At 47.2% G+C, this 20,913-nt stretch overlaps 1 pseudogene; it reads right to left on the minus strand.

The window, feature by feature from the left end:
• Positions 1-7,345: 7,345 nt before the first annotated feature.
• Positions 7,346-19,259, minus strand: LOC144683182 (uncharacterized; annotated as a pseudogene).
• Between the last annotated feature and the right edge of the window lie 1,654 nt (positions 19,260-20,913).

The following is a 20,913-nucleotide window of genomic DNA, read 5'->3' on the forward strand; positions in this document are numbered from 1 at the left end:
GTCAAGCAACAGCCTGACATAGTCATCCTCATGGAATCATACCTTACAGATAATGTCCCAGACACTACTATCACTGTTCCTGGGTATGTCCTGTCCCACCGGCAGGACCCAGCAGAGGTGGCGGCACACTGGTATCCAGTCAGGAGGGAGTTGCCCTGGGAGTCCTCAACATTGACTCCGGACCCCATGAAGTCTCATGGCGTCAGGTCAAAACTTCCTGCTGATTACCATGTACCACCCTCCCTCATCTGATGAATCAGTAATCCTCCATGTTGAAAATCACTTGGAAGAAGCTCTGAGGGTGGCCAGGGTGCAAAATGTACTCTGGGTGGGGGACTTCAATGTCAATCTCCAAGACTGGCTCGGTAGCACCACTACTAACCAAGCTAGCCAAGTCCTCAAGGACATAGCTGCTAGACTGGGTCTGCAGCAGGTGATGAGGGAACCAACAAGAGGGAAAAACACACTTGACCTCATCCTCACCAACCTGCCTGCCGCAGATGCGTCTGTCCATGGCAGTATCAGTAGGAGTGACCACCGGCACAGTCATTGTGGAGATGAAGTCCCACCTTCACATTGAGGCTACCCTCCATCGTATTGTATGGCACTACCACTGTGCTAAATGGCATAGATTTCGAACAGATCTAGCAACTCAAGAATGGGCAACCATTGATGGCTGTGGGCCATCAACAGCAGCAGAATTGTGCTCGAACACAATCTGTAACCTCATGGCCCGGCATACCCCCCACTCTACCATTACCATCAAGCCAGGGGATCAACCTATGTTCAATGAAGAGTGCAGGAGGGCATGCCAGGAGCAGCACCAGGCATGCATAATGAGGTGTCAACCTGGTGAAGCTATAACACAGGACTACTTGTGTGCCAAACAGCATAAGCAGCAAGTGATAGACAGAGCTAAATGATTCCACAACCAATGGATCAGATCAGAGCTCTGCAGCCCTGCCACACCTGGCCGTGAATGGTAGTGGACAATTAAACAACTCACTGGAGGAGGTGGTTTCACAAATAACCCCATCCTCAATGATGGGGGAGCCCAGCACAGCAGTGCAAAAGGTAAGGCTGAAGCATTCGCAACAATCTTCAGCCAGAAGTGCCAAGTGGATGATCCATCTCGGCCTCCTCTGGAAGTCCCCAGCATCACAGATGCCAGCCTTCAGCCAATTCAATTCACTCCACGTGATATCAAGAAACAGCTGAAGGCACTGGATTCAGTAAAGGCTATGAGCCCTGACAATATTCCAGCAATAGTACTGAAAACTTGTGCTCCTGAACTTGCCACGCCCCTAGCCAAGCTGTTCCAGTACAGCTACAACACTGGCACCTACCTGGCAATGTGGAAAATTGCCCAGGTATGTCCTGTCCACAAAAAGCAGGACAAATACTGGCTTAGTTGTAGGAGACAGAGGGTGATGACAGAAGGATGCTTTAGTGACTGGAAGCCAGTGTCCAGTGGCATACCACAGGGATCTGTGCTGGGTCCCCTATTATTCATCATTTATATAAACGACATAGATGACAATGTTGGGGGGTAGGATTAGTAAGTTTGCGGATGACACAAAGATTGGTCGGGTGGTTAACAGTGATGTTGAGTGTCTTGGGCTACAGGAAGATATAGACGGGATGGTCAAATGGGCAGATAAGTGGCAGATGGAATTTAACCCTGAAAAGTGTGAGGTGATACACTTTGGAAGGAGTAATTTGACAAGGAAGTATTCAATGAACAGCATGACACTAGGAAGTTCTGAGAAACAAAGGGACCTTGGCATGTGTGTCCATAGATCTCTGAAGGCAGAGGGGCATGTTAGTGGGGTGGTGAAAAAGACATATGGGACACTTGCCTTTATCAATCGAGGCATAGATTACAAAAGTAGGAAGATCATGTTGGAATTGTATAGAACCTTGGTGAGGCCACAGCTGGAGTACTGTGTGCGGTTCTGGTTGCCACATTATAGGAAGGATGTGATTGCACTGGAGGGGGTGCAGTGGAGATTCACCAGGATGTTGCCTGGGATGAAACATTTAAGTTATGAAGAGAGGTTTGATAGACTTGGGTTGTTTTCATTGGAGCAGAGAAGACTGAGGGGTGACCTGATCGAGGTGTACAAGATTATGAGGGGCATGGACAGGGTGGATAGGGAGCAGCTGTTCCCCTTAGTTGAAGGGTCAGTCACGAGGGGACATAAGTTCAAGGTGAGGGGCAGGAATTTTAGGGGGGTGTGAGGAAAAACTTTTTTACACAGAGGGTGGTGACAGTCTGGAATGCACTGCCTGGGAGGGTGGTGGAGGCGGGTTGCCTCTCATCCTTTAAAAAGTACCTAGATGAGCACTTGGCACATCATAACATTCAAGGCTATGGGCCAAGTGCTGGTAAATGGGATTAGGTAGGTAGGTCAGGTGTTTCCCACATGTTAGTGCAGGCTCAATGGGCCGAAGGGCCTCTTCTGCACTCTGTGATTCTGTGATTCGGAAATCCAACCCGGCCAATTACTGCCCCATCGGTCTAATCTCGATCATCAGTAAAGTAATGGACAGGGTCATCAACAATGTTATCAAGCAGCACTTGCTTAGCAATAACCTGCTCACTGATGCGCAGTTTGGGTTCCACCAGGGCCACTCACTCCTGACCTCATTGCAGCCTTGGTTCAAACATGGACAAATAGCTGTACTCCCGAGGTGAGGTCAGAGTGACTGCCCTTGACATCAAGGCAGCATTTGACCAAGTTTGGCATTAAGGAGCCCTAGCAAAACTGGAGTCAATGGGAATCAGGGGGAAATCCCTTCGCTGGTTGAAGTCATACCTAGCACAAAGGAAGATGGTTGTTGGAGGTCAGTCATCTCAGCTCCAGGACATCACTGCAGGAGTTCCTCAGGGTAGTGTCCTAGGCCCAACCATCTTCAGCTGCTTCATCACTGACCTTCCTTCCATCATAAGGTCAGAAGTGGGGATGTTCACTGATGATTGCACAATGTTCAGCACCATTCGTGACTCCACAGATACTGAAGCAGGCCATGTCCAACTGCAGCAAGACCTGGACAATATCCAGGCTTGGGCTGACAAGTGGTAACTAACATTTGCGCCACACAAGTGCCAGGCAATGATCATCTCCAACAAGAGAGAATCTAACCACTGCCCCTTGATGTTCAATGGCATTACCATCACTGAATCCCCCACTATCAACATCCAGGGGGTTACCATTGACCAGAAATTGAACTGGACTAGCCATATAAATGTTGTGGCTACAAGAGCAGATCAGAGGCTAGGAATCGTGCAATGAGTAACTCACCTCCAGACTTCCCAAAGCCTGTCCACCATCTACAAGGCACAAGCCAGGAGTGTGATGGAATATTCTCCACTTGCCTGGATAAGTGCAGCTCCTACAACACTCAAGAAGCTTGACACCATCCAGGACAAAGCAGCCCGCTTGATTGGCACCACATCCACAAACATTCACTCCCTCCACCACCGACGCATAGTAGCAGCAGTGTGTACCATGTACAAGATGCACTGCAGGAATTCACCAAGGCTCCTTAGACAGCATCTTCCAAACCCACGACTACTACCATCTAGAAGGACAAGGACAGCAGATGGATGGGAACACCACCACCTGGAAGTTCACCTCCAAGCCACTCACCATCTTGACTTGGAAATATATCGGCCGTTCCGTCAGTGTCGCTGGGTCACAATCCTGGAACTCCCTCACTAGCAGCACTGTGGGTGTACCTACGCTACATGGACTGCAGCGGTTCAAGAAGGCAGTTCACCACCACCTTCTCAAGGGCAATTAGGGATGAACAATAAATGCTGGCCCAGTCAGCAAAACCCATATCCCATGATTGAATAAAAAATAATTAAGAAGTTTAAATAGCAGTACCACACATTAAGTAGAACATATGTGAGTGCATCACATTGGCCCAGATCTTCCAGTCTCCAGAGATTCAGAGACAGGATATATCCCCCTAAGATGTGCTATTGGATCCCTCAGAAGTCCCAGCACAATGACTCCGTGGGAATTGCCCAGGAAGTTTGTGCTTTCAATGGGCAATTCTCTCCAAAAAGTCTCTGACTCAGAGTTAGAGCCTATCCTTCCTGTCTCTCGACACGACCTGACCCCCAGTTACCCCCCCAACCCGAACCGACCTGACCACCCTATACAGCTGCCACCCTACCCCCTTACCCACGGGAGACAGTGATGTAATGGTGACGTCACTGGACTAGTAGTCCAGAGGTCCAGGCAAATGCTCTGAGGACACGTGTTCAAACCTCACCACAGCAGCCGGAGGAATTTAAATTCAATCAATCAAATCTAGAATATAAAGCTAGTCTCAGTAATGGTGACCATAAAACTATCAATGGCGATAAAAACCTATCTGCTTCACTAATGTCCTTTAGGGAAGGAAATCTGTTCTGTTTACCTAGTCTGGCCTACATGTGACTCCAGACCCACATCGATGTGGTTGACTCATAATTGCCCTCTGAAATGGCCTAGCAAGGCCCACAGTTCAAGAGCAATTAAGGATGGGCAACAAATACTGGTCTTGCCAGCGACGCCCACACCCCGTGAAAGAATAAATTTTTAAAAACTACTCTCTGACACACCCTACCCATTCACTCACTCTTTACTCACCAGAACTGGTGTGATATAAAGGGGTGTGGCTACTGCATGGACTCTCTTCCATGCTCTTCTAAGGTTTCCTGCATTGAGGGAGTTCTGCAGGATCCTCCATCGGAAGATTGGTCGAAAAAATCAGAGGAAGGTAAGTGGGTAGATTTTTGTCTGATCAGGGTTGGAAATGGGGTTTTCGCCCCTAGTCCAAAGATCTGGGCCAATAAGGAATTTAAAGTGGTAGTACCACAAATATGAGAGCTTACAAAGTCATGGCTACTTATTAAGGAGTTTAAAGCTGTAGATCCTTTGATGAAGGAGTTCAAATGGACCATGTCACAGGTTCTATGCATTGAAGAATTAAAGTATCATTGCTACAAAATAAGACATTTAAAGAGGTAGTCATACGTGTGGGAGTTTAATGGAGCAATGCCATGCATTAAGTATAAAATAAAAACAGAAAATGCTGGAAAAACTCAGCAGGTCTGACAGCACCCGTGGAGGGGGAAACAGAGTTAATGTGTTTCTCCCCACAGATGCTGTCAGACCTGCTGAGTTTTTCCAGCATTTTCTGTTTTTATTTCAGATTTCCGGAATCTGCAGTATTTTGCTTTTTCTTCCATGCATTAAGGAATTTATTGGGTCAATAGCACATTTTAAGGAGTTTAAAGGAACAGTTTAAAGAGCCTCTACCATCACTATCCCTATACACATGTAAAAAAGTGCATGTTGCCATAGTAACTCGCTGAGTGATTTGTAACACGCCACCACTGCACATTAAGGAGTTTAAAATGGCAGTGCCACATGTTAGAGGGGATATCTCACACATTAAGGGTTTTAAATGCACAGTTCCACTCATTAAGAAGTTTTAAGGGCTGGTCTCAGAAATTAAAGATTTTTAAGGGGCAGAGACAGAAACTATTTTAAAGGACCAATGATACTCATTGAGTTTAAAGGGACAGTGCCATCTGAGTTTTTTTGAGGGGGGGGTAGTGCCACACATTAAGACACAGTACTACAGATTAAGAAATTTATCATGCCAGTGCCTTGCATGAAGGAATGTAAATGGTTGTTCTCATGTATTAAGGTTTTCAAAGGAGCAGCGTCACATATTAAGGAACTTAAAGGGGTGGTCTCACACAGTAAGGATTTTTTAAAGGCAAATAGCAGACATTAAGGATCTCAATGGTGCATGCCATATATAAAGGAGGTTAAATGAGAGGTGTGTCCGAGGAAAGTGTGAAAAGGCGAGGCATAAAACATTTAACATTTTTCAAGGGTTTGAGCCATACTTAATAGAACGTGACAATTCAGAGCCACACAATGAAAATAAAGGAACATTAAGGTGCTTAAAGGCTCATTACCACATATGCAGCTGTTTAATGAGTAGTGCCACAAACTTAGGAACTGAAGGTGTCCATAGTTTAAAACGGGCAGTAACACAGGAAGGAATTGAAAGCATCATTAACAGCCACACAATGGTTTAAAAAGGCAGGAGTACACATTAGGAATGGCTGGCCTCACACATTGTGGGTTAGGGGCAATGGCACACATTAATGAGATTAAGGATTTTAAAGGGGCCAGTGATACACATTCTGTTTAAAGGAGCATACCACATGGTACACAGTTTAACAGGCCGGCCTCACATAGTAAGGCCTTTAAGAGGGCAGCACCAAACAATAAGCAATTTGAAGGTGTAAGCTCACACATTAAGCAATTTATAGGTGCAGTTCTACACATTAAGGGATATAAATAGTGTGGGCAACACATTAAGGATGGTGAAGGGGTGGACTCATGCTTTAAGCTATTTAAAATGGCAGTGTCACACAATAAGGATTTTAAAGACCTAGAACCACATGTAAGAAATAAGAGCAAGAGTTAGGCCAATGACCCCTCAAGTCCGCTCCACCATTTGTTAAGGTCATGGAAGATTCTAGGCCTCAAATCCACTGGCCAGCCCACCTCCCTTGATACCCTTAGAGTACAAAAATCTACCAATCTCTGCCTTGGATATGCTCAACAATGGAGCATCCATAGCCCCCGTACAAAATTCCAATTAACTATTTTAAAATAATTGTTTTTCTAATCTCCCGACCAACATGAATAACCTCACAGTCCCCATTTAATACTCCATCCACCATCTTCTTGTCCACTCACTTAACCTGTATAGTTGCAGCCTCTTTGTGTCCTCACAGCTTACATTCACATATAACCTTGTATCATCAGCAAACTTAAACACATTACACTCAGACCTTTCATCCCAATCCCCATTAATATAGATTGTAAATAGCCGAGGTACTAACATTTATCCGTGTGATACCCAGCTAGTCACAGCCTACCAACCTGAATGGGACTCATTTATTCCCACCCTCTGCTTTCTGTCTCTTAATCAATCATCCATCGTGCTAATATATTAATCCAACAGCATGAGCCCTTACTTTGTATAACATTTTGTGGCACCTTATCGATTGCTTTCTGAAAATGCAAATATATTACATCCCTATAACTACTCTGCTAGTTATATTTTCAAAAAACTCTTAACAGATTTGCCAAAAATGTTTTCCCTTTCAGGACACCATGCTGGCTCTGCTCAATCATAGTTTGATGTTTAAAGTGCCCTGTCATCATTTCTTTCATAATAGATTCCAATATTTTTCTGATGACTGATGTCAGCTTAACTGGCCTGTAGTTCCCAGCTTTTATTTTCTTTTCCTCCTTTCTTAGATAATGCTGTTACATTTCCTACCTTCCAATTCATGACAACCAATACATCCATTATCTCCACAGCTAGGGGTTTGGGTTAGGGTTCTGGTTGGGGTGGGGTCCAGGTTAGCATTTGGTTTAGGTTGGGATTGGGGTTTTGGGTTGAGATTGGGATTGGGGTTTTGGGTTGAGGTTGGGGTTGGGGTTTTGGGTTGTGGTTGGGGTTGGGGTTTGGGTTGTGGTTGGGGTTGGGGTTGGGGTTTGGGTTGGGGTTTGAGTTGGGGTTTTGGGTTGAGGTTGGGGTTTTGGGTTGAGGTTGGTGTTGGGGTTGGGGTTTTGGGTTGGGGTTGTGGTTGGGGTTTGGGTTGTGGTTGGGGTTGGAGTTTGGATTGTGGTTTGGATTGTGGTTGGGGTTGGGGTTTGGGTTGGGGTTTGGGTTGGGGTTTTGGGTTGAGGTTGGGGTTTTGAGTTGAGGTTGGGGTTTTGGGTTGAGGTTTTGGGTTGAGGTTGGGGGTTAGGGTTGGGGGTTGGGGTTCAGGTTGAGGTAGAGGTTGACATTGATGTTAGGTTTGGAGCTTGGATTTGGGTCAGGTTCGGGTTGTGGGATGGCGTTCAGTTTGGGGGTTGAGGCTGGGGTTGGTGTTTGGGTTGGGTTTTGTTTTGGGTGTTCAGGTTGGGTTCGGGTTAGGGATCATGTTGGGATTCAGGTTCAGGTTTGGATTGGGATTCAGGTTCATGTTGGGGGGTTTGCATTGGGGGTTCAGATTTGGATAGGTGTTCAGGTTGGGGCTCGATTTGGGGGTTAGGGCTGGTGTTGAGCCTCAAATTGGGTTTTGGTTTGAGGGTCCGGGTTTGTGGCTGGGTTGCTGATTGAGTTGGTGCTCGTGTTGGAGTTTGGATTGAGCTTAGGGTTCTGGTTGGGGTTGGGGTTGGGGTTTGGATTGAGGTTCAGGTTGGCATTGTGTTCAGGTTGGAATTGGGTTTAGGGTTGGGGTTTGGGTTGGATTTGGGGTATGGGTTGGTGGTACGGGTTGAGGGTTTGGATTGGGGTTCAAATTGCAGTTTGGGTTAGGGATCAGGTTGGGGTTCAAGTTGGGAGTTGGGTTGGAGTTGGGATACAGGTTGAAGTTCAGGTTGAGCTCTTGGTTGGGGATCGAGTGGGGTTTGGCATTTCGATTGGGGTTTAGGTTGGCATTTGGTTGGGTTTTGGGATGGGATTAGGGTTTGGATTCAGTTTGGGATTCAGGGTGGGGGTTCGTGTTGAGGTTCATGTTACAGTTGGGGTTCAGGTTGAAGTTCAAGTTGGGGGTTCGGGCTGGAATTGAGTTTCAGTTTGCAGGTTGGGTTGGGTTTTGGTTTGGGGGCTCAGGTTGGTTTTCAGGTTGGGGTTCGGGTTGGAGTTTGGGTTGGGCTTGGGGTTTAGGTTGGGGTTGGAGTTTTGGTTGTGGCTCCTGGTTAGTATTGGGTTGGAGATTGGCTTGGAGTCGGGGTTCTAATTGGGTGCTCATTTTGGGGTTCAGGTTGGGGTTTGGGTTGGGATTTGGGTTGTATTGGGGGTCTGTGCTGAGGTTCGGGTCTAGGTTGGGCTGGGGGTTCAGTTTCAGGTTGGGGCTTGGGTTCAGGCAGGGGTTTGGGTTGGAGTTGGGTTTGGGGATTGCATTGGGGACTCGGGGTGGGCGTTTCTGTGGCCGTAGACCTGATTCCAGGATGGCATGTTGCCTCTCTGGTGCCAGGGTCATGAATGTCACTGAGTGGCTGCAGGACATTCTTCTGGGGGAGGGTGATCAGCCAGAGGTCATGGTCCACATTGGTACCAATGACTTAGGCAGGAAAGGGGTTGGGATCCTGAGAGCAGACTTTAGGGAGCTAGGAGGGAGATGGAAAAGCAGGACGCCTAAAGCAGTAATCTCAGGATTACCCCCAGTCCCACGTGCAAGCGAGTATAGGAATTGGAGAATTGAGCGAATAAACACATGGCTGGAAAGACCATAAGACCATAAGACGTAGGAGCAGAAATTAGGCCATTCGGCCCATCGAGTCTGCTCCGCCATTCAATCATGGCTGATAAGTTTCTCAACCCCATTCTCCCGCCTTCTTCCCGTAACCTTTGATCCCCTTACCAATCAAGAACCTATCTATCTCGGTCTTAAATATACTCAATGACCTGGCCTCCACAGCCTTCTGTGGCAATGAATTCCATAGATTCACCACTCTTTGGCTACAGAAGTTTCTCCTCAACTCTGTTCTAAAAGGTCTTCCCTTTACTCTGAGGCTGTGCCCTCGGGTCCTAGTCTCTCCTACTAATGGAAACATCCTCCACTCTATCATTTCAGTATTCTGTAAGTTTCAATCAGATCCCCCCTCACCCTTCTAAACTCCATCGAGTATAGACCCAGAGTCCTCAAACGTTCCTCATATGTTAAGCCTTTCATTCCTGGGATCGTTCTCGTGAACCTCCTCTGGACCCTCTCCAGGGCCAGAACATCCTTCCTGAGATACGGGGCCCAAAATTGCTCACAATATTCTAAATGTAGTCTGACCAGAGCCTTATAAAGCCTCAGCAGCACATCCCTGCTTTTATATTCTAGTCCTCTCGAAATAAATGCCAACATTGCATTTGCCTTCCTAACTACCGACTCAACCTGCAAGTTAACCTAAAGAGAATCTTGGACTAGGACTCCCAAATCCTTTTGCACTCCAGATTTCTGAATTCTCTCCCCATTTAGAAAATAGTCTATGCCTCTATTCTTCCTACCAAATTGCATGACCTCACACTTCCCCACGTTGTATTCCATCTGCCACTTCTTTACCCATTCTCCTAACCTGTCCAAATCCTTCTGCAGGCTCCCCGCCTCCTCAATATTACCTGTCCGTCCACCTATCTTTGTATCATCTGCAAACTTAGCCAGGATGCCCTCAGTTCCTTCATCTAGATCATTAATGTATAAAGTGAAAAGTTATGGTTCCAACACTGACCCCTGCGGAACTCCACTAGTCACCGGCCGCCATCCTGAGAAGGACCCCCTTATCCCCACTCTCTGCCTCCTGCCAGACAGCCAATCTTCTATCCATGCTTGTGTAGGAGGGAGGGCATCAGATTTCTGGGGCATTGTGACTGGTTCTGGGGAAGGTGGGACCTGTACAAGCCGGACAGCCTACACATGAACAGGACTGGGACAAATACCCACGCAGGGAAATTTGTTAGTACTGTTGTGGGAGGGGGAGGGGGGTTTATAATAGATTGGCTGGGGACTGGGAACCTGAGGGCAAATTCAGAGCAGGAATTGGAGATGGAGAATTAGTGAGTGACCCTGAAAGACAGAAGCAGCACAGGTTAACAGGAATTTGGCAGTGTTAAAAGGTGTATACGTAAATGCAAGGACCATAGTAAGTAAAGCCAATGAGCTGAGGGCACAGATAGACACATGGCAGCATGATATCATTGCTATGAAGGAAACTTGGCATAAGGAGGGGCAAAAATGGCAGCTCAACATCCCTGGATATAGAGTTTTCAGGCAGAATAGGGAGGGGGAAAAAAAGGTGGGGGTGTAGCATTATTGGTTAAAGAATCAATTGCAGCTGTGAGGAGGAATGATAAATTAAATGAAGCATCAAATGAGGCCACACGGTTTGGAGCTCAGAAATAAAAAAGGGGCAGCCACACTGTTAGGAGTGTACTATAGGCTCCCAAATTGTGGAAGGGAATTAGAAGAGCAAATATGTAGATGGATTTCTGAGTGCAAAAACAATAGGGCAGTAATCACTGCAGACTTCAACGACCCTAATATCAATTGGGATACGAACAGTGTGAAGGGCACAGAGGGAGCAAAATTCCCGAACTGCATTGAAGAGAATGTTTTTAGTCAGCACGTAACAAGCCCAATGTGAAGTGGTGCAATTCTAGATCTCGTCTTAGTAAATGAAGCTGGGCAAGTGGATGAAGTAGCAGCGGAGGACCATTTTGGAGATAGTGACCATAATATGGTTAGATTTAGCATCATTATGGAAAAGGAGAAGGATTGAACAGGAGTAAAAGTTCTAAACTGGGGGAAGACAAATCTGACAAAGCTGAGAGGTGAGTTGGCGAGAGTGGACTAAATACAGCTGTTAGGAGGGAAAACGGTGTCTAATCAGTGGGAGGCATTCAAAGGTGAGTTTCTATGAGCAGTGTTGACATGTCCCCACAAAGAAAAAGGGTGGTACTGCCAAATCTAGAAACCCCTGGTTATCCAAAAGCATACAGGTCAAGATAAAGCAGAAAAAGAAAGTTTATGACAGTCACAAAAGACTTAATACTGTAGAAAGCCTAGAGGAGTATAGAAAGTACAGGGGTGAAGTAAAAATGGAAATTAGGAAAGCAAAGAGAGGATATGAAAAAATATTGGCAGGTAAAATCAAAGAAAATTCTAAGATGTTTTATCAGTACATTAAGAGCAAGAGAATAACAAAGGAAAAAGTAGGGCCTATCAGAGATGTACATGGTAACTTGTGTGTTGATGCTGAAGATGTGGGCAGGGTTCTCAATGGGGACTTTGTCTCTGTCTTCACTAAGGAGAGGGTGATGCAGACATTCTAGTTAAAAGAGTAGGAGTGTGAAATATTAGATACAATAAGCATAATAAGAGAGGAAGTATTGGAGGGACTGGCATCCTTGAAGGTGGATAAATCACCAGAGCCGGATGGATTGTATCCCAGATTGCTAAAGGAAACCAGGGAGAAAATAATGGATGCTCTGAGGACCATTTTCCAATCCTCACTAGATACAGGCGAGGTGCCAGAGGATTGGAGGTCTGCGAATGTTGTACCATTATTTAAAAAGGGTGCAAGGGATAGGCCAGAAAACTATAGGCCAGTCAGACTGACTTCAGTGGTGGGAAAATTATCAGAATCAATTCTGAAACACAGGATAAACTGTCACTTAGAAAGGCACGGGTTGATCAGGGAGAGTCAGCGTGGCTTTGTTAGGGAAAGGTCGTGTCTTAAAAACTTCATCAAATTTTTTGAGGAAGTAACAAGGAGGATTGATGAGGGCTGTGTAGTGGATGTTGTCTACATGGATTTCAGTAAGGCATTTGACAAGGTCCCACCTGCCAGACTGGTCAGGAAAGTGAGATGCCATGGGACACAGGGGAAGGTGGTGAGTTGGACCCAAAATTGGCTCAGTGACAGGAAACAAAGGGTAATGGTCAATAGGTATTTTTGTGAATGGTTTCCAGTGGTGTTCCACAGGGCTCAGTGTTGGGGCCCTGGCTGTTTGTTGTATATATTAATGATTTAGACTTAAATGTGGGAGGCATGATCGGGAAATTTGCAGATGGCACAAAAACTTGCCGTGTGGTTGATAGTGAAGAGGCTAGCTGTTGACTCCAGAATGATATACATGGTTTGGTTGAGGTGGTGGAGAAGTGACAAATGGAATTCAATCTGGATAAGTGTGAGTTAATGCATTTGGGGAGGGCAAACAAAGCTAGAGAATACTCAATAAACAGGAGGATATTGAGAGGGGTTGAGGAAGTGAGAGACCTTGGAGTGCATGTCCACAAGTCCCTGAAGACAGCAGGACAGGTGGACACAGTGGTAAAGAAAGCATATGGAATGCTATCCTTTATTGGACAAGGTATTGAATACAGAAGTAGAGGTGTAATGATGGAACTGTAAAAGATGCTGGTTAGGCCACAGCTGGAATTGTGTGTACAGTTCTGATCACCACATTACAGGAAGGATATAATTGCTCTGGAGAGAGTCAGAGGAGATTTACAAGAATGTTGCCAGGGCTGGAAAATTGCAGCTATGCGGAGAGATTGGATAAGCTAGGGTTGTTTTCTTTACAACAGAGGAGGCTGAGGACCTAATTGAGTTGTACAAAATTATGAGGTGCCTTGATAGGTTTTTTCTTTTTGTTCATGGGATGTGGGTGTTGCTGATTGGGCCAACATTTATTGCCCACCCCTAATTGTCCTTGAGAACTGAGTGGCTTGCTAGGCCACTTCAGAGGGCATTTAAGAATCAGCCACATTGCTGTGGGTCTGGAGTCACATGTCGGCCAGACCAGGTAAGGACAGCAGATTTCCTTCCCTAAAGGACATTAGTGAACTTGATGGGTTTTTATAACAATCAACAATGTTTTCATGGTCATTATTAGACATTTTAATTCCAGATTTTTTATTGAATTCAAATTTCACCATCTGCTGTGGATTCAAATCCAGGTCCCCAGAGCATTATCTTGGGTATCTGGAGTTATGTCCAGTGACAATACCATTATGCAACCTGTTTCCCCTAACTGAGGGGTCAATTACCAGGGGCAGCGATTGAAGGTGATTGGTAGAAGGATTAGAGGGGACATGAGGAAAAGCTTTTTCACCTAGAGGGTGGTGGGTGTCTGGAATTCACTGTCTACGTTGGTGGTTGAGGCTGAAACGCTCAACACATTTAAAAGGTACCTGGATCTGCATCTGAAATGCTGCAGGGCTATGGACCAGGTGCTGGAAAGTGGGATTAAAATGAGTGGCTAGTTTCTTTTTTTTCTTGTTTTTTGGCTGGTACAGACACGATGGGCTGAACAGCCTCTTTCTGTGTTGTAACTATTCTATAGTTCTGTGGGTTGGGGTTGGGTTTCGGGTTTGAGTTGGGGTTGGGTTTGGATTCGGTTTGGGGTTCATGATGGGATCCTGGTTGGGGTTGGGGATCAGGGTTGGAGTTCAGGGTGGGATTAGGTTTGGGGTCCGGGTCCAGGTCCGGGTTTGGGTTCAGGTTGGGGTTGTTCTTTGGGTTGGGGATGGGGTTGGTGTTGGGGTCAGGTCAGGTTTTCGGTTGGGATTCAGGTTCAGGTTAGTGTCTTGGTTGAGTTTGGGGTTCAGGTTGGGAGTCAGGTTGGGGCTGGGGTTAGTGTCCTGGTTGGGCTTCATTTTGGAGTTCATGTTGGGGTACAGATCTGTGGTTCGGGTTGAGGTTGGAGTGGTAGCTTGGGATGGGTTTAAGGGTTGGGGCTGGGATTTCAGTTGGGTTTGGGGATCAGGTTGGGGTTGGGGTTTGCGTTAGGGTTGGAGTTTGGGTTGGAGTTCTGGTTGGGGTTGGAGTTGGACATTGGGGTTCAAGTTAGGCTTTGAATTTAGGCTGGGATTCAGGTTCGGGTTGAGGTTCAAGTTGGATTTGGGTTTCAGGTTGATTCAGGGTTGGGGTTGGGGTTGAGGTTGGGGCTAGGTTTTGAGGTTGGAGTTTGGGTTGGGGGTTCACGTTGGGGGGTTTGGGTTGGGGTTTCGGGTTGGGGTTAGGGTAGGGTTTGGGTTGGAGTGGATGTTGGGTTTTGGGTTGGGGTCGGGGTTCAGGTTGGGTTGGTGTTGGGGTTGGGGTTCAGGTAGGAGTTTGGGTTGGGGTTTTGGGTTGAGGTTTGAGTTGGATTTTGTATATGGGTTGGTGTTTGGGCTGGGGTTCACTTTGGGGTTTGGCATTTGGGGTTGGGGTTTAGGTTGGAGTTTGGTTTGGGTTTTAGGTTGGAATTTGGGTTCGGGTTCAGGTTGGGGCTGCGGTTCGGATTTGGTTTTGTTTTGGAGGTTCGGGTTGGTGTTCAGGTTGGGGTTGGGCTTCATGTTGGAGTTGAGATTCTGGTTGGGGATTCGGGTTGGGGTTTTGGTTATATGCGGGGTATGATTTGGGGGTTTGTATTGGGGTACGGGTTGGGGAGCGGGTTGGGGTACAGGTTGGGGAATGGTTTGGGGTACAGGTTGGGGTTTGGGTGTGGCTTTGATTGAGGTTAGGGTTGGAATAGGTTGGGGTTCAGGATTGAGTTTGGGTCGGGGTTCTGGTTGTGTTTGCATTGGGGTTCCGGTTTGGTCAGGGGTTTGTGTTGAGGTTTGGACTGGGGTTGGGATTCAGGTTGTGTTGGGTTTCAGGTTCAGATTCAGGTTTGGGGCTGGGGTTGTGGTTGGAGGTTGATGTTGGTGTTGGGGTTTGGGTTGCATTTTGGTTGGGGGTTCAGGCTGGAGGCATTGGGGTGGGGTTTCGGGTTGGGGGTTTGAGTTGGGGTTCAAGTTGGGGTTATGGTTGAATTTCAGGTTGGGGTGGGTGTTGAGGTTGGGATTAGTGTTTGGGTTAGCATTGGGGTTAGGGTTTAGGTTAGAGTTTGGGATTGGATTTTAGGTTGGGGTTGGACTTGGGGGTTTGTGTTGGGGTTTAGGTTGGGGTTCATGTTGGGGTTAGGGTTGGAGTGTGCGTTGGGGTTGAGTTCTGGTTGGAGATTCACATTGGCGCTTGGGTTAGAGTCAGATATGGTTTGCGGGTCCATCTTGAGTTTCAGGTTGGGATTTAGGTAGGGGTTTGGGTTGAATTTGGGGTATGTGGTAGGGTTTGGGTTGAGGTTTGGGTTGGGGTTTGGGCCGGGGTTGGGGTGTGTGTTGGGACTGGGGTTGGGATTGGTGCTGGGTTTGGGGTCGGGGTTGGGGTTCAGGTCAGGGTCTGGGTCTGGGTTGGGGCTGGGGTGTGGCTTGGGGTTCGGGTTCAGGTTCAGGTCAGGGTCTGGGTTGGGGCTGGGGTGTGGGTTGAGGTTGGGGTTCAGGTTAGGGCCTGGGTTGGGGTTGTGGTTTAGGTTGAGGCTGGGGTGTGGGTTGGATTTTGTTTTGGGGTTTTGGGTTGGTGTTTGGGTTGGAGATCGGGTTGAGGTTCACATTGGAGTTGGGGTTCTGATTTAAGTTTTGGGTTTGGGGTTTGGGTTGAGCTTTGGGTAGAGTTGGGGTATGGGTTAGGGGTTCATTTTGTGGTTTTGGTTGGGTTTTGGGTTGGAGTCGGGCTGCGGGTTGGGGTTTGGGTTAGGGTTTGAGTTGGGGTTTGAGATAGAGTTGGGGTATGGGTTAGAATTCAGGTCAGGGTCTGAGTTGGGATTCGGGTTCTGTTTCGGGTTTGGGTTGAGATTTGGGTCAGATTTGGTTTGGAGCTGGGGAAGGGTTTAGGGTTCGGATTGGGGCTGGGGATTGTTTTGAGGGCGGGGTGGGGTTCAGATTGGGGTTTTGGGGTTGGGATTGAGTTGGGGGTGGGGTTTGGGTTGGGGGTTGGTATTGGAGTTCATGTTGAGGTTGGTGTTTGGGTTGGGGATGGGGATGGGGATGGGGATCGGGGTTGGGGGCTGGGATTTGGTTTGGGTTGGGGCTCAGGTTGGGTTTGGGTTGGGGCTCAGGTTGGGTTTGGGTTGGGGTTCAGGTTGGGTTTGGTGTTCATATCCGGGTCGGGGTTTGAGTCCGTGTTTGGGGTAGGGTTCAGTTTGGGGTTCGGGTTGAGGTCCTGGTTAGGATTCAGGCTGGTGTTCAGGTTGGGGTTAAGGTTCGGGTTTAGGTTCGAGTCAGCGTCTGGGTTGGGGTCCGGATTGGGGTTCGGATTGGGTTTGGTTTGGGATTTGAATCGGGGTTTGGGTTGGATTTGGGTCTTGGTTCAGGTCGGGGCCCGGGTCAGAGCTAGGGTCCCGTTCGGAGTCCCGGTTGGGGTACGGGTCGGTGTCCCGGTCGGGGTACGGGTCGGTGTCCCGGTCGGGGTACGGGTCGGTGTCCCGGTCGGGGTACGGGTCGGTGTCCCGGTCGGGGTACGGGTCGGTGTCCCGGTCGGGGTACGGGTCGGTGTCCCGGTCGGGGTACGGGTCGGTGTCCCGGTCGGGGTACGGGTCGGTGTCCCGGTCGGGGTACGGGTCGGTGTCCCGGTCGGGGTACGGGTCGGTGTCCCGGTCGGGGTACGGGTCGGTGTCCCGGTCGGGGTACGGGTCGGTGTCCCGGTCGGGGTACGGGTCGGTGTCCCGGTCGGGGTACGGGTCGGTGTCCCGGTCGGGGTACGGGTCGGTGTCCCGGTCGGGGTACGGGTCGGTGTCCCGGTCGGGGTACGGGTCGGTGTCCCGGTCGGGGTACGGGTCGGTGTCCCGGTCGGGGTACGGGTCGGTGTCCCGGTCGGGGTACGGGTCGGTGTCCCGGTCGGGGTACGGGTCGGTGTCCGGGTCGGGGTACGGGTCGGTGTACGGGTCGGGGTCCCGGTCGGGGTCTGGTCAGTGTCCAGGTCGGGGTCCCGGTCGGTGTCTGGGTCAGTGTCCGGGTCGGGGTCCAGTTGGGGGTCCTGGTCAGTGTCCGGGTCGGGTTGTTGTGACTGGGATGGGAGGAGTGTGTGAATTATTAACCCACACCATGCCACAGGCTGTACCATTAATCTGAAAGTTTAATTTTCTCACTGCAATAGCCAATCATCTATTTCACCTATTGGTACCCAGAATAAAAGAGTCTTCAACCAGGTTTCTTTCAATAAACTCAGAATGATTAATTTATTATGAAACAAAACTTCTTTTAACAAATTAGAAGTTGCTCATCACACAAATGTAATCGGGAATTAAAACTATCTATCTCTTCCTAAAGAATTCCCCCAGCACACACAGACACACACACACAGACACAGACACACACACAGGCACACACACACACAAACACACACAGACACGCACAGACACACACACACACACACACAGATGCACACAGGCACACACACACACAGGTACATGCACACACGCACACACACAGGCACACACACACAGACACACACACTCACACAGACACACACACAGACACAGAGGCACACACACAAACAAAAGACAAACAGATAGAGTCTCTCTGCAGAGATGGGCTTTGGAGGGTGGGCTTTATAAACTAAAGGATAAAGTCCGCAGGGTCTCGATGCTGTCGACCTGGAGCTCTCTGATGTGAAGACTGGCCACTGGCCCCAGTGTCACCACTTGTCTCAGCTTTACAGGTTCAATGCAGACTGGTTACACACAGATGAGGGTTCTCTGGCTACAGGTTGATAGCCACACACAATTTTAGGCAAGGCAGAGAGAGAGAGCCAGTCAAGGTAGCTTTCTTTTCTCAGCTTGTTCTCCAACAAGACTGCCTTCAAAACAAGCAGGTTCACAACTTGAGTTTTTTCTTTCTATCCCATGTGATTGTCTTTTGTCTCCCAGCTTTTCATGAAGTAAAGAGCTTTGCAGTTCAACACAAAGAAACAACTTCACAAGTACCACAGAGGTAAGGTGATGTCTTGGAAGAGACCTGCTTGTTTACAGTTCCAAGGTGAACTTATGACCTTTTTAAAAAAAAACCCACATTAGCATCCAATTGTACAGGTAATGCCAAATCCCTCCATTTTGTAAAAGAAAACTTCAGTCTTGAGAGGTATGATTCTAACATGACTCCGCCCTTAAGAAATGAGACACCATTTCCAAATGTGTTTCATCGCAATGTATACTGAAAATGATATGTACAACATACAAACAGGATTCAACATGCACTCACTCAGCCATTTGCTCCTTATACAGAATCTGTTCAGTTTTTCTGACTTTCTTACTTTCCAGACAATTATAAATAATTTACATTCTTGATAATGCATCAGCAATTATATTATCGTGTCCAGCAATAGGAACAATCTGCAAGTTATAAGATTGTATTAGCAAGCTCCATCAGAACAGTCTGTCATTCTGAGTCTTAAATTTACCCACAAAGACCACAGGGTTATGGTCAGTTTATAGTAATGTGTCTTTACTGCCATGACGGATACATACCTCAAAATGTTTAAGAGAAGTAACAATCCCAGGGTTTCCTTTTCTACTGCAAAGTATCTCTTCTGATGCCAATTTAATTTTTTTAGAAAAGTACCCCACCGGTTTCTCTATGCCTGATTCACCTTCTTGCAATCAGACTGCACCCACCCCAAGTCACCAGCATTGATTACCAGCTTGAAGGGTTTAGCGAAATTAGGGGTGGCTAATACTGGTTCATTAGTTAGAATCACCTTCAGCTTCTCAAAAGCTGCCTGGCACTCTCTTGACCAAACCACCTTTGCTTTCTTTTGCAATAAATCGGTTAGCGGAGCCGCTATTGTGCTGAAGTTTAGCACAAATTTACAATAGAAACTGCACATGCCTAAAAATCTCAGGATTTCCCATTTAGTTTTAGGAAAAGAGAATTCCATCAAAGCCTGTACCTTTGCTGTTCTTGGCAAGACTTGTCCCTGCCCTACAACATGCCCTTAACAAGTTACTCACGCTTTCGCAAACTCACCTTTTGCAAGGTTTATTACTAGATCTGCTGACTGTAATTGTTTAAATAAGGCTTCCAGTTGTTTTAAATAGTTTTTCTATAAACCAATACATCATCCAAGCAAACCACACAGTCAGGAACATTAGTGATCACCTGATGTATTAGTCTTTGGAAAGTGGCCGGAGCATTTTTTAGTCCAATTGACATTGGTTTAGCCTATTTGACCTGACAAATGCTGATACCTCCTTAGCTCATGACGTTAAAGGTACTTGCCAATATCCTTTCAACAAACCTTTCTTAGTAAGGAACATGGCACTGCCAACCCTGTCAATACAATCTTCTAGGCCAGGGACTGGTTAGGAATCTGTTTTTCTTCCCACATTAACCTTTCTATAGTCTATATGGAATCTGTTGACCCATCAGGTTTAGGCACTAACACTACTGGAGAACACCAACTGCTTTGACTGGGCTCAATTAGGTGATTTTCTAACATATACTGAATTTCTGCTGTCATCTCTGCCTGTTTCTCTGGACTTAACCGACAAGGATGTTACATGTTACTTTATGGAAGAAAATTCCCCTACATCCACATCAATTGTGGCTGAAGTTTGAGACCCTGGATAATCCCTACAGATCCCTTTAAATTCTGTAAGTAACCTCATTAGATCCTCTCGTTGTCCGACCTCTAAGTATGAAAATATGGTATCTAACTGTCCTAATAATTCAGTGTTAGTGAACTGGATAGTAGAAGGTTCAATTTGTGAACTGTCTAAAGCTCCTTCTACCTCAATCTCACTGTCTCTTTCGTCCTCCACTACGCTTACAACCTGACAGACCTGCTCTTTCCTACCTTCCTCCCTAAGATCTTATCGTTTTAACTATTGATATGACACAGCCGATTCTTTTTCCTACGATCTGGTGTATTTAGCAAATAATTTACTTTACTAACCCTCTTAATTACCTTGTATGGACCATTGAGCAGTGTTTTCAGAGGTTCACCCTGTAAAGGCAATAATACTAACATTTCATCCCCTGGTTGTAATGTTCAGGTCGCAGCTTGCTTATCTGCCCAGTCTTTCATGTTTGTTTGAGAAACTTTAAGATGTTCTTCAGCCACTTTTCAGGCTCCCGTGAGCCGTCCCTGGAACAGAGACATTGGGCGGAAGATTTGCACTAAGTCTGGTAATGGGTGGGAAAAAGGACGTTTTACCCGCCAGCCGCAATGGCTGCTTTTCACGCTGTATCGTCCCATTCCCGTCTCATTAATAATGCATTCCTGGGAAACACACTGTTTCCATGGCGGGCAGGCTCTCATTCACCCGTCACACCATCACCTTGCCGCTTCATCACACTGGGTGCCATGTTTAAAGTGCAGCTGTGTGCACACCTCTCAGTGCTTCCAGCCCAGGACTGCTGCAAAGGAGACATGGCCCTGAAAGGCAAGAAGACTGCAGTTCTCAGGTTTACTGACACGTCCCTCAAGCGCCTTTTAGACACAGTGGAGGCTCGTTGTGATGTCCTCTACCCCCGCTCTG

Source organism: Cetorhinus maximus, chromosome 8, assembly GCF_964194155.1.
Source record: "Cetorhinus maximus chromosome 8, sCetMax3.hap1.1, whole genome shotgun sequence".
Taxonomy (NCBI): Eukaryota; Metazoa; Chordata; class Chondrichthyes; order Lamniformes; family Cetorhinidae; genus Cetorhinus; species Cetorhinus maximus.